The sequence below is a fragment of the Rhea pennata genome, chromosome 2 (assembly GCF_028389875.1).
Source record: "Rhea pennata isolate bPtePen1 chromosome 2, bPtePen1.pri, whole genome shotgun sequence".
Lineage (NCBI taxonomy): Eukaryota > Metazoa > Chordata > Aves > Rheiformes > Rheidae > Rhea > Rhea pennata.
The window spans coordinates 158,002,983-158,016,355 of record NC_084664.1 but is presented as its reverse complement, the minus strand read 5'-3'; positions in this window follow the sequence as shown (position 1 = coordinate 158,016,355).

The following is a 13,373-nucleotide window of genomic DNA, read 5'->3' as shown; positions in this document are numbered from 1 at the left end:
TGCAAATATAAAATATTTTTACCAAATGCTTTAGGATTGTTAAATTTTTTCCCTACAAAACCAGTGGGCTTGAAATTGCAAGTGCTTGCTCCAAAAGGGGCAATTTCATATTTCTCAATGAAAAAAAAGTGTTCAGATGTAGATTCAAGCAAGGTTAAGTACGAAGGCCATATAAGGCACATAACTGAACCAGCTAATTTGGGGATATAAGTGTGTTATACTCATTAAAATGAAGAGAAAAAGATAGGAAATCAATGGAGAAATATAGGACATTCTAGAAGTCATTAAAATTTCAGGTGGATAGCATCAATCTCTTTTCTATAGAAATTAGAGGAAGTCTAAATATATTCTAACTATATTCTTATACATTTCAGATAAGTTTTTTAGTTCAATGACATAAATATGTTCATAACCTCTATTAAAGTTATAGGAAAAGCTCCTTCAGACTTCAGCAAAAGTAAGGGTTGGGCTGCAGATCAAACCTTCTGCCTTGAGCAGAAACAGATGTCAGCAGGCACCTTCCCATTGCTCCACAGCTTAATGTTAATGACCAAACGTAGTGTTTAGCGATGCTTTTCCCCCTTATTCCCCTCCCCCATTTGGTAAGGTACCTGTTCAGAAGCTCTTGTGCTTTTCCACTGCTGTTTTGCACTAGTGTTTGTTTTTGGTTTTTTTTTTTTTCTTTTTTTTTTCTTCCTGGAACTATTGAGAATTTCATATTCAGGCCCCTCTGACCAGTATATAAGTTTTTCTGCTTTAGAGAAGGCACATTCATCAGTTTTATCAGTAAAGCAAAATTAATAGAAATGTTAATAAAATCAGGCTGGGTTTGAAATCCAGTAATAGCAATGCACAGCATTTTATGGACTCAGTGGCTCAGGCAACCATGGGAAATTAGAGATATTATCTTACTCGCCAGAGGACCCTGATATTTGATACAATAAAGTGTATATATTATGTATTCATTGTTAGCCAAATAAAAATAAATGCATGGATAATGAATGTAAATTGGAAAATGACTACACCTGCGATCTCTTCTGGCCAAGAAATTCTCTATAGGGATGGTATTTATGGCTTTGCTGTTATGAAGATTGCTTCTCACCAACCTGATAAGCTGCTGTCATGTATGGCTCCTCCAGAGAATATCATGAGGATAGATAGAGAATATTAATGTTGTGTTCAGGTGTTTGAAACTGTCTTTCTATGCCAATATCTGCCTGGTCCAGTGTGTGCATTAGGACCTGTTCATATCGTGTCAGATTATGTCTATACTAATAAATTAAATAACATCCAACACCTATGCCCTACCACCAGAGTATAATTGTTGTTGTGTGTATGTGTGTATATATATATATATATATATACATACATATATTTCTAAGCTATTAGAATGTTTTTTTACAATGTTTTGACCCAGATCAAACAGCATTCCCGCAAATAAGTCCTGGTGGTGGCTCTGAGGTTAGCCTCAGCTGGGAACCATTCCCAACAGGCTGTCTGAGCCTGGTGGCTTAGGTTTGGAAGCTGAGTCCACCAGCGCAGATGCAGGCCATTCCCTGCCAGTCACTCTCAGTGCCTGGAAATGCTCCCAAAGGTATTTAATAGTCTTAGGCATAGTCTCTACATCTCAGTTGGAGAAGCCAGCTTTGCAAAAAATATAGTGGTTTTGGGGGTACAATTGTTATCTAAGAGTTTTTCAGTGGGTGAGAAAGGTTTATGGGACTCGATACACGAAGTGTTTGCAATAAACCTTTTAAAGGTACAAAACTCTGGAAACAAGAGAGCAATTTTGTCACACTGGCTCATCATTGTCAAATATCACATACTGAGAGAAGTGAGTCCAACATGAAAGCCTCATTGAGCTCATCAATGTTATTCCAAGGCTGGATTCCTAGGAGAGAAAGAGGAAGATTTGCTTTCATCCTTTTGAATCATTAAAAATCAGACAATTTGTCCCAAGAAATGCCTGCTAACCTCTAGAATCAATTGTTATTTATTTATTTATTTATTTTCCTCTCTGGAATTTCAAAATCTACCTTTCTTCCTAGTCTGGATTATTTGATGTACAGTTTTTCTGAAAGCAGATTCTATGTTCTACATTAAAATTGACACATTCATGGTATCTACGGAAAGCATATTCTTCTAACAAACTCTGTTTTGCTTCATTTTGGTACAGTGCCTAGCGCAACAAGAATCCTATTACAGCAAGATATCCAGATTGGTAAGACATTATTATTATGATTTTGTTCTTCTCATAAGGAAATAAGACTGTAAAGAAGTCTTTCCCTGTGTGCTAGTAATAATACTTCCTAATGATATGTAGAAATTTATGTATATGTGTATATATATATATTTAAGCATACATAAAACCCACCCGTTTTCATTATAGTGATCTGTTATTACCTGCAAAAACTATCTGAGCAAGAGCTTCAGATTTTCAGTGGCAGACCTTTCTCATCAAAGTGCTTCTGTTCTGAAATGCAAGAGGTGTCTCTCTGGTTTTCTCACTTGGATGATGCTTTGAATGAGGAGCACCATCAAACTGTCCGCCTTCGTGGGCCGAAACCTCAGGAGAATTGTCCTGGGGAGATGTAAATGGGGTACAAATGGGAAGGCAGATATCTCCGTTCTGTAGCTGGGGAGATCACTCGACATGAGGCAACATCATAAATGTTCCTTCATGTTCATGAATGTTCTCTCATGTTCTTCATAAATCCATCTCCGTGATATGATAAAACTTGATACTGTAGATTTAGCATTTGGGTGTCTCTCGCCTCCCAAGTCCTTCACCATGCAGTGGCACCAGGAGCTCTGCCTGGTGATGTCCAGTGACTAGCTGTGCTCCCAGCATGCCAGAGCTGCAGCAAGACTCAGCAGGCTCCCAGAGCACAGGAGATGAATGTGACATTGGTGGCACACTGAAAGAGTTGGATGGTGAATATTGGCTTTCCTGCAGAAACAGGAGAAGGCCACATGTTCTCTATGGCTTCCAGGAAGCTTTAAGCAGGTAGATTAGCATGTGTCCAACTTAGCTTTTTCTACTCTGAAGAGTGGAAAAAATGTAAAAAAATGATAACATAAACATTTATTTATTAAGATTTATTGTAAGCTGAAACTGCGTGCTGTGTAATGCAGTCTTTGCTCTTTGAAGGAGAGATTGCATGGGAGTTAATTGGCCTATTGAACATGCAGTGTCTCTGAGGGCTGAATCCCCCGGCTGTTAACAGTTGGCATCTCATAGCCTCAAAGCCCAGCTATGCCATTTCATACACATCAGAATAAAAAGGTTTGGCAGCTGCTCAGACTCTTACAAGGGCAATAACATTCATGTTCCTTCTCCAGACTCCTCAGGCTCTACCTCCTTTTTCCCAAGGAGAAAAGGAGAGATGTTTTTATATAGATAAACTTCACTTCTGTGGTGGTCACACTAAGCAAGATCTCCTTTTAATCTATTTATTTTATTGTTTATTTATTCTATCCTAGAAAATAGCTTTGACTCGATATAAATAACCTACCCCCCCCCTTTTTTTTTAATGTGTGTTTATGAGGATTTATCTGTATTAAGGGTACTTTACAGAGACCAAAATACTCATATATTACACTGGCAAAGTATTACTGACATGGATACAGGTAAATAGTACTGACTAAAGAAACCTGTGCCAGCTACAGAAGGATTTGGCCTGGCTTTACCTAAGGAACATCTAGCCAGCCCATATTTGCCAGCCAGGTGTCAACCCTACTCCCACTCCTATTAGTGCAGCTGTGCCAATAGAATTCAGTATGAAGAAGCTTTTTTGGAAGCAAAACTATTCTTTGATTGACAGGAAGAGATATCAACATCTTCACGCCCCGGCGACTGCATCACCATTCAGAGTTCCACCACCTACGCACAAGTCCTGTCTGTAGGGTAGACTTCAGGTGGTGACAGTCCAGGATTAGGCCAAAATAGTATAGTCAGGGGAAGGAGTCTGAACAGAATTCAGGACTCCTGCAGCCCTTAACGACAACTACATCCTCCTGGAGGCTGTAACATCAGTTTATGAAAGCGGTTCTGTGCCTCTGTCATCTGATATAAATGAGGGTAGGTTCCTCCTAGTCTTATCTTCCTATTCCCGTGTACTCGTTTTTAACCTGCAGCACATTTCTGCATGCCTGGCCCACCTCTGTAAGAATTAGCTCACAGGACTTGGCTTATTTCTCTGTCAAGAGTCTTGCCTGTTTTCTGACTGACATGCACAGACTCCACTGGGAAATCAGAGAAGACTGAACACATTTTCTTACTGTAGTTTTGCTGTCATTTCTGAAGAAATCCCCAAACAAAAATAAAAATAAAGGGAACCTAAGATGCCTCTCTTGATTCCCTCTCTGAGAAATTATCTGTACGTGCAAAATTAAATAGACTAGGTACTTTATGTGACTGTCAAATTAGTCAGCTTCTCCACCCTTGACAAGCAAAACCAAACTTCAGTTAGCATAGGAACTGAAGATATGACAGTATGGATTTTAAGCTTTAAGACATTGCAGAACTTGCCAAAGGAAACCTCAAGGTACGTGATGACATTCTCAAATGATGGTCTTCAGAGAGACTTAATTTATTATTATTATTATTATTATTATTATTCCTCATGCCTAAGAGTTCTAGCCAAAAAAAAGCTTAGTTTATATCTCTTGAATCAGAAGAAACTTGTTATTGTCCCAAAGAAAACAGGAAAGGACTCGGAGACAGAAAATGCTGTATATATTAGAGAACTGTGAGACAGAGAGATTAAATTATACCCTGTGGATCATACAAAGACTGCATCTGTATTTGTAAGCTAGCGTCATCAGAGTATGAGCTTAACTATTGTCTATGATCATCCGTACTAACAATGGAAGCTAAAGGTTTCATTAAACCTAAAGATTTCTGGCTGTACTGGACAACCTGACCTCAGGGCCAGAAATAAAACTGGCCTCTGTTTAGCTTACTGGACTTAGAACTGGCCTCAAATCTACTGAATCTCAGATGCAGGCAGTGGATACTTGACTGCAAAACCAATCATCTTTACTTTTCCAAGTGCAGCTCTCTTTCCAAACATATGTACCATCAGGAGATATATCTTTCCATTCTTGCTTGCCTGGATTGGCAAAGGGAGCTATCAACATGTAAATAAATCCATGTGAGGGGGAACCATCCTTTAATTAGATGGGATTAGATGACGCCTAGAAGGCTTATATCATTAGCAGCACACAGTCAATTTATCTGCTGTGACTTTTGCTCATGAGATGTGATTATGGTTTGGATAGTCAGAATAATCATTAGCATGGATAACTGCTGCTTCTTTTGGTATGAAAAATTTGCTGTGTGTTTTCTTAATTTTTATTTCTTGTTTGATTGTTTTGAAAGCTGTATAGAAATTTGTAGATGGAAAAATATATATATATATATATAATTCTAAGTAGCTGCACCTCCAGGTACAAACTGTTTGCTCTGTGAGTATAAATACTAGCATTTTTGGAAAAAACAGAACCATTACAGATCCTGTCTCATCCCTATCATCTGCATGTTATTCTACGTCCACAGCTGCCTGTGCTCTAGCCGAAGGCTGACAGAGGAAGAAACATACTGCCACTAATTGCACAAATTAGCTTAGTAGTAGGACATATTTTCCTCATCATTTTCAGTAGAAAATAGGACTGTTTTACAGACTGTATGAATGGCACCTCGGCTAGATTTTTAAGCTGACTTGAAGCAAAGTTCTGACTAGCACAAACAAAACTCCTTGGTTTCATTCAGAAAGTAGTTTTTTCCAGATCTTAGGTTTGTTGCACTACGAAAGGTATAAGAAAATTGTTTGTTGTTCAAAACAAGTCATCTAGGTGTTGGAGAAAGAGAGAAGACAAACTGGTGTCCTTACATGGCTGGAAGTTGTTCATTATGTGGCAGGTTGAAGTAAAATAGCGAGAAAAAAAAATCTATTTCCTTTTCGAAGGACAGGTTTTTCCTTCTATCTTTGCTTAGGCATTTAGATACACAGGCTTAGGTGCCATTAGAAGACAACATACCTCTGTAAGAAACTTAGGCAATTTAGGAGAAAAGGTTCACAGGACACCACAAAATCAGATGTAAGTGAAACACCAAAATTAATTCGACAATATTTTACGTTCTGTATCTTAGACACATTTTTAAAATGATTTCAGTATATTACTTTCTTGAAAATAATAGAAAGAGTTATAAATATATTTAATATCACAAAACACTAAAAAGATATATCAGAATAGCGGGATTCCATCTACTAATGATGGACTAAAGTGTCACACATTAGCCAAGTATGAAAATATAATATAAATACTGGGCCAAAGTTGTATCCCTGCCATTAAAAGACATCAACAAACTGAAGGATAAATAGATAGATACAGGATTGATAAAGATAAAAAGAGGCATGAAAATAATGAGGTAGAAAATACAAGGGTGGGTTTTGTTCCTTTTGAATAGTCTCCTCTCCTAACTTACATTAAGGAAAAATAATACCACAGATTCAGCATGGGAAATACACAAGCAGTTGGAATCTCCTGAAGTCTATGTATGCTCCCCGGCTGGCGACAGAGCTCTCATTTACAGAAACCCACAAAGACAGAAAAGACATTACTCGAATAACTTCATCCTCCTTATGGTGTCATATGTACAGACTCAGAAAGGCAAGGATGTGTAGTTCATGAAAGTTTTCTACATGAATGATTAAAAGAGTTGAGTCTTGATTCCTTAACAAGACAGACTGCTATAGGTTTTATTCTAAAAAATTTGCTGTGGTTAACCATCCTAGAGTGAAGCAATACCAGTTTGTACAAAATGAGTCTGTCTGTTTGCATTTTTCTTCTTAAACTTCCATGTTTTAATACTAAGTTGCCACCTTGTCTCTCTGCTTAATGACAACAAAAGGAACCAGCGACATCCTCTCCTTCATAGTCCTTTCCTATGACCTATGCTGTTTCATTAAATCGCATTATTTTTGAGAACTTCTGTGCATCAAAGAGTATGTAATGTTTGTAAAAATGACTAAGTGTCACTTTAAAATTAACATAGAACAGTTGGGGTTGAAAGGTACCTCTAGAGATCATCTAGTCAAACCTCTTTGCTCAAGTAGGGTCATCCACAGAAGTTGCCCAGGACTATATCTAACCAGGTTCAGTATTGCCGGGGATGGAGATGCACAGCCTCTCTGGGCAACACTTTCTAATGTAAAACCATTCTCATAGTAAAGATTTCTTATCTTATGTTCAAGTGGAATTTCCTGTGTATCAATTTGTGCCCATTGGCTCTTGTCCTGTCATCGGGTGTCACTGAAGAGAGTCTGGTCCAGGCTTCTTTACATCCTACTACAGGTATTTATTCTCAACTCTTAACCTCTCCTTGCATGAGAGATGATCCAGTCCCTTAATCATCTTTGCTGTCCCTCTTTAGAGTCACTCTAGTATATCCATGTCTCTCTTGCACTGGGGAGTCCACCGCTGGACAAAGTACTCCAGATGTGCCCTCACTAATGCTGAGCAGAAGAGAAGGATCACCTTCTTCAATCTGCTGCTAGTGTTCTTCCTAATGCAGTTCAAGACGTCACTGGCCTTTTTCTTCCTTTTTCTTTTTTTCTTTTTTCTTTTTTTCTTTTTTTTTTTGGGGGGGGGGCACAAGGGTATATTGCTAGCCTGTCTTCAACTAAATGTCCACCAGAACCCCATAGGACCTTCTCTGCAAAGTTGCTCTTCAAACAGTCAACTCCCTGCATGTGCATGAGGTTATTCCTCCCAGGGGCAGGACATCGACTTCCCTGTGTTGAACTTCATGAGGTTCCCCTCTGCCAATGCTGAGGCTACACTTGGTCCATTATCCAGGTCGTTAATGACAATAAATACTACTAGAATACTACTAGCACCACTATCAACCCCTGGGGTACACCACAGGTCCAGGCCTCAAGTTGAACTTCATGTCACTGAGCAAATCCTTCTGAGGCTGGCAGTTCAGCTAGTTCTGGATTCATCTCACTGGTCACTTATCTAGTCCACACTTCATCAATTTACCTGTGTGGTTTTTGTGGGAAAAAGACTTTAAAAGCCTTGCTAAAATCGAGGTCAAACTCCCCCCAGTCACCATGCCAGTCATCTCATTGTAGAAAGCTATCAGGTTGGTTAAGCATGATTTCACCTTCATAAATTGATGTTGACTACACTTGATCACTTTTTTTTGTCCTTCACATGTCTGGAAATGCTATCCAGGATTAGTTGCTCCATCACCTTCCCAGGGACTGAGGGGAGGTAAATGGCCCATAGCTCCCTGTCTCCTTCTTCTTGTCCTTCTTAAAGACAGTAGTGACATTCACTTTCTTTCACTCCTTGTGAACTTCTTCTAATCACCATAATCTTTCAGACATAATTGAGAGTAGCTTCACAATGCCATTGTACAGCTTCCTCAGCAGGTGCCTCGCTTCTGCGGATGTGCCTCCCATCAGGACCATAGACCTGTGAATGTCCAGTTTGTTTAAGTGTTCCCTAACCTGATTCCTGAGAGCTGCTCTTAAGAGTAAAGACTGGTGTAAAAAAGGCACTCAGTAACTCTGTCTCTTCTGTGTCCCTTGCCACTAGGGCTCCTCCTTCATTCAGCAGCAGGCCTACATTTTCCCTAGCTTTCCTTTTGCTGCTGATGTATCTGTAGAAGCTTTTCTTTTTGCCCTTATTGTTTCTTGTCATTTTCAATTCCAGATGGATGTTAGCTCTTCTAAATCCTTTCTTGAATGCTCAGACGGCATCCAAGCATTCCTCCTGGGCCACCTCTCCCTGCTTCCTGGTCTTCTGCACTTAAGAAACCATCAGTTCCAGTGCCATGTTGTGCTTTTGACTCACTGTAGAGTCCTAAGCTTCCTACCTGACTACTGATTCAAAAGAAGTCAAGTAGCCCTATACAGGCTTTGGTGCACACATTGATGGACAGAGTGTTACATACATGTTTGAATACATATATGTGTGTGTGTATGTATATTTGTATATTTACACACAGATGTGTGTGCATGTATGTGTATATATATATATATATATATTTTTTTTTTTTTCAGTGTTTGCATTGGGTAGCTCTCACATGGGGAACTAAATCTCCGAAAACAGGCAGGTATCCGCTGTCCGTATGGTGATGGATATCCCCACTGTAAGGGCTTTTGCAGAAGCATCTTCAGGTGTATTGGCTGAGACTCTGAACTGAATGAATGATGTTGTATTCCTATGTTCCTGGTGAATTCCTATGTCCAGCTGCTGTATGACCACTATGTGGCCACTCCTGCATATACGTGATACATCACTATTGGTTATATTAAAATTGTACAAAACATAACAGAATTATCTTAACTATTTACAGAAGACTGTACCATATGACCACCTCTATATCTTAAGGACTAGTTTACAGCCTTTTCACAAGCATCTTATCTACTTTTGTTTTGGTCAACTCTGCTCCAGAAGAGTCTCTGGGAGGGCCAGATTCCCTACCCAGGATGTTAATCATCATACTGAAGGTATGAACAGGGCCTGTCCGTTGGTCCATGCTCAGTAGCGCCTGGCTCTGGGACTGCTCAAAATTCCCACCTGGAGAGTTCTGATAGCAAACAAATATGTACATTATGCATTCATGTGCTACATAATATGAAATACATAATAAGCTCAGCCTCGATGCCCAGCTATATCACAAGTATAATAGAATTGTGTATTTCAGACTTATTTCAGTTTATAACTTAAATTCTGTGGTTCTTGCCCCATCCCTAATGGAGCAGTGAGTGCTAGCAATATTATCTCCTGCCTTAGTGGACTTTTTCAGTAGGATCTTTGGATTTGGTCTTGCAAAAGAATAAAGCATCTTCTGGTTCTTCCATTCAATTCATTTTGAATTATTTTATCTACTTCAAGGAGTAACCATGCATTTGCATCTTATGGGTGCAAGCTGCTAGTTCAGTTTCACTCTTGTGGATGTCTTAGACAGAGAGCTCGGTTAAACAAACTTAAAATCATCATAAGATTTGAAAATGTTGACTATTGTGGCTACCTCATTATGTCTGACACGATTTTCTGCTGATTTTGTTCCTTTTTTTCTTTCTTTTTTTGCACAGAACTCATGCACAACTTCAGGGAATCACAGCCAGCCCTCAGATTTCGTTTATTCTGCAAATGCTAACAATAAAATTCTTTCCCACAATGAAATGTGTGCAGCCAGCTTTAGTGCTTTTCTTTCTTTATCTTTAAATGGTTAGGACAATAAACATCAAGATCAATAAAATGTCTTGAAAACACCTACCTATTAGAGAATATACTTTTTTTTTTCTCCTCCTCATTTAAGAAACACGATATTTTCATGTTTCTTAACCATCTATTCCTATCATGCCTCTGGTTGGCAATCATGCAATCAGCTGCTTTGAAAATGTTGGCACAATAGCTCCACTGTCCTTAGAATAAGGCAACATGACAGAACATAAGTTATTCTCTTTATTATCTGCTTTGCAAGATGTAGCCAAATGTTTGCAGTTTGAACTCGGGGTGAGAGACTGTATCTTTCAAAAAAATAGCAGCTGGTGGTATGCCTGGTAGGGAACAATGTATACTCTTCCCTAACATACGTCCAGCTTTTATCTTGGCCGTGAGCCATACCACTTATAAAAGAGAATCAATGGGCTGAGTCAATATTTATAATATAATTTGCAAGATGAATCTGTCTGTGATTAAGCTAAACCTTTAAACAAAGCGCTTGGGAGGAAAATGTCTCAGGACTTCAGGAATCTTAGGTTAACCTTCTCAGGGAGATACATGTAAATATACATGATGCAGAGAGAGCAGTTAAATATCAGACTTGACGGCACCAGCTCTCTGGTTATAATGCTTTAAATACATGAACAATAACCAAAATAATACTCTGCTTCATGCACAACAATTTTCCCCCTGCTGCTGTGTGTGTTAGAGCCCGCAATAGCTTCTGTTTGTGCCTGGCGTCCCTGTGTGGATGTTGTTTTGTAGTTGTGTGTGCAAAGTGAATGCAGCGACCTGTTTGAAACGGAGTCTGAAGGGCAACTCCTTCCTCATCAGCACTGTTCACAGTGACGTCTAAGCATCATTTCCAAAGAAAACAAAACAATAAAGCCTGTCAAACTTCCCTAAAACCTTCCAGGTTATCTCAGGCTCTGTCTTGGAAACCTTTGTGGCTGATTGCAGTAAATGACTTTAGCATCCAGTGTAGCCAGGGAGGAGATGAGACTGCACACGCATGAACGAAATCAGGGTAATGTCTCAAATTTATAATGACATGCAGTAGAGAAAATCACATAAACTACTTTTCTGTTTTTAAGGTGCATCAAGAAGAGCTCTCCTATTGAAATATGAGCTTAGAAAGTTTGCCAGCCTTGTGATGTACTGTTAATAAGGCGGAAAGACAATAAATTAAATGAACTACTCATATGCTGCCAGGTATCACTATTCACTGATGACTGCTACAATTATCGCTAGGTCGTTTGGCACAACTCCAGGCCCCCTAACGTAAACGTAAGCTAGGACATTCGAGCAAACGAGCAGTTCCTCAACTCCGTGCTGCTGTAATCACTGCGAGCTTTGCCCTCACTAGCCATATGGCTTCGTCTTCCACTAGAAAATACACCTTGCTTCAGATATGGATGCCTCACTTGTGAGCAGTAAGAAGGACCATAGTCTGCCACGGGTGAAGTGTGCTGAATGATTTAGTCCAGGAAACACTTTTATATTGGTTTATATATTGTGTACAAATGTAAGTCTTATTCTAATTAAATTATTCATTATTCTTCTTATTATTAATAAGATCTTGGCTTGGCTACACCTGTACCCTTTGTGTCATCAAAGAAGAGTAAGGACTAAATTCATTCGTGTTTGAGCAGGTGGAGAATTTTCCCAGATCTTTGTTCTATGTCTGCAAGAGAAGAAACATCTTCATGTCCAATGCATATTTGTGTGAGGAAACAGAGGAAAATAAGAGACAGGAGATGGAGCTGTTGTCTACTGCCACCACCTTTCTATCAGCAGAAAGAGCCTACCGGATGCGTGCAGGAGAGTGGGTGCACATGCACACATCTTTTGGCTGCAGGAGTGGACCAGTCGCTGTTACAATCCCCACAGGCTCAAAGAGGCTGAGATTTAGGTCTCTGGTGTAGACTTTAACCTGGTACAGTTACATCTGTGCTAAGGAACATCGAATGGAAGATGAAATGTGACACGTCCATGTCCTGACCCCAGCCCAACATGTTGATGGCAGATAGTCAGGTCTACCAGACCCACTGGGTATGAAGCAAAAATAGTGGAGGCACATGGCTTGGGCAGATGCTGTGATGTGCTACCCTTGTCAGAGGTCTGAAGTATATTGCAGATCATCCGGTCAGACAAATGGAGATGCACACTTATCTTACAAATCTATGCCCTAACCATCAGGCTATAAAGTCTGTTTCTTCTGATGAATATGGCTGAAGTTCAAAGAATAACAATTATGAAACAGATTTGGCCATTTGCTCGGTTGTCTGCATTCACAGCACTTGCTTCAGTCAGAGCAAGGACAGAAGTTTGGTTTGATTCCACCAGAGATGAATGTCTATCAGAAAGCTATTGGCTCTTTTGAGGTTGTAATATTTCTTTCTCCATTTATTTTCCACAAGTCCTGTCAAAGATTTTGATTTTACCCTGACCCTGAATGTAGAAGGATAGTAAAACTTAAAATTTGGATTCACATATATATGTATAAGTGTGTATGTGTGTGTGTATAATACATATTTGTAAAATAGAATACTTATTCTCCTGTTATTCCCACTAATAACAGAAGTCAATGATTCTAGAGTCAGTGATTCTACAAATGCAAATTTAAGAAGGGGAAATACCTTCTGAGTATACTCTTCTTTATTGTTCCTGTGGGGGTAAAAACTCTACAGGCAGAGTCAGAGATAATAGTTTGATTCTCCCAAGACATGTTGCCTATTTAGATGAGATAAAAAGAATATATTCTATATTTATGTGTAAACAGATGGAATTCTGAAAGTCAGGCTCATCATTAAATTAACAAAATGACTTTAAAACAAAACCAAAAATTCCCAACTCCACCTTACTAGGGGATCTCTGGAAGGACAAACTAGTAGAGAGTATTGCCCATGCCCGTGGCTGGGCATTAGTTCAGACCTCCTTCATTAACCTCTGTTGTCTCATGAGGCATGTATCATCAAAGTATTTTCTTTTAAAAAAATAATTAGTATCTTTCTAAATAAATAAGAAATTAGATATTAATATAGTATATATATATATGAAGCAATATTGACAAAAACAGATTAAATTAGACAACATTAAATTAGATTTGATGAGACTAGTGATAA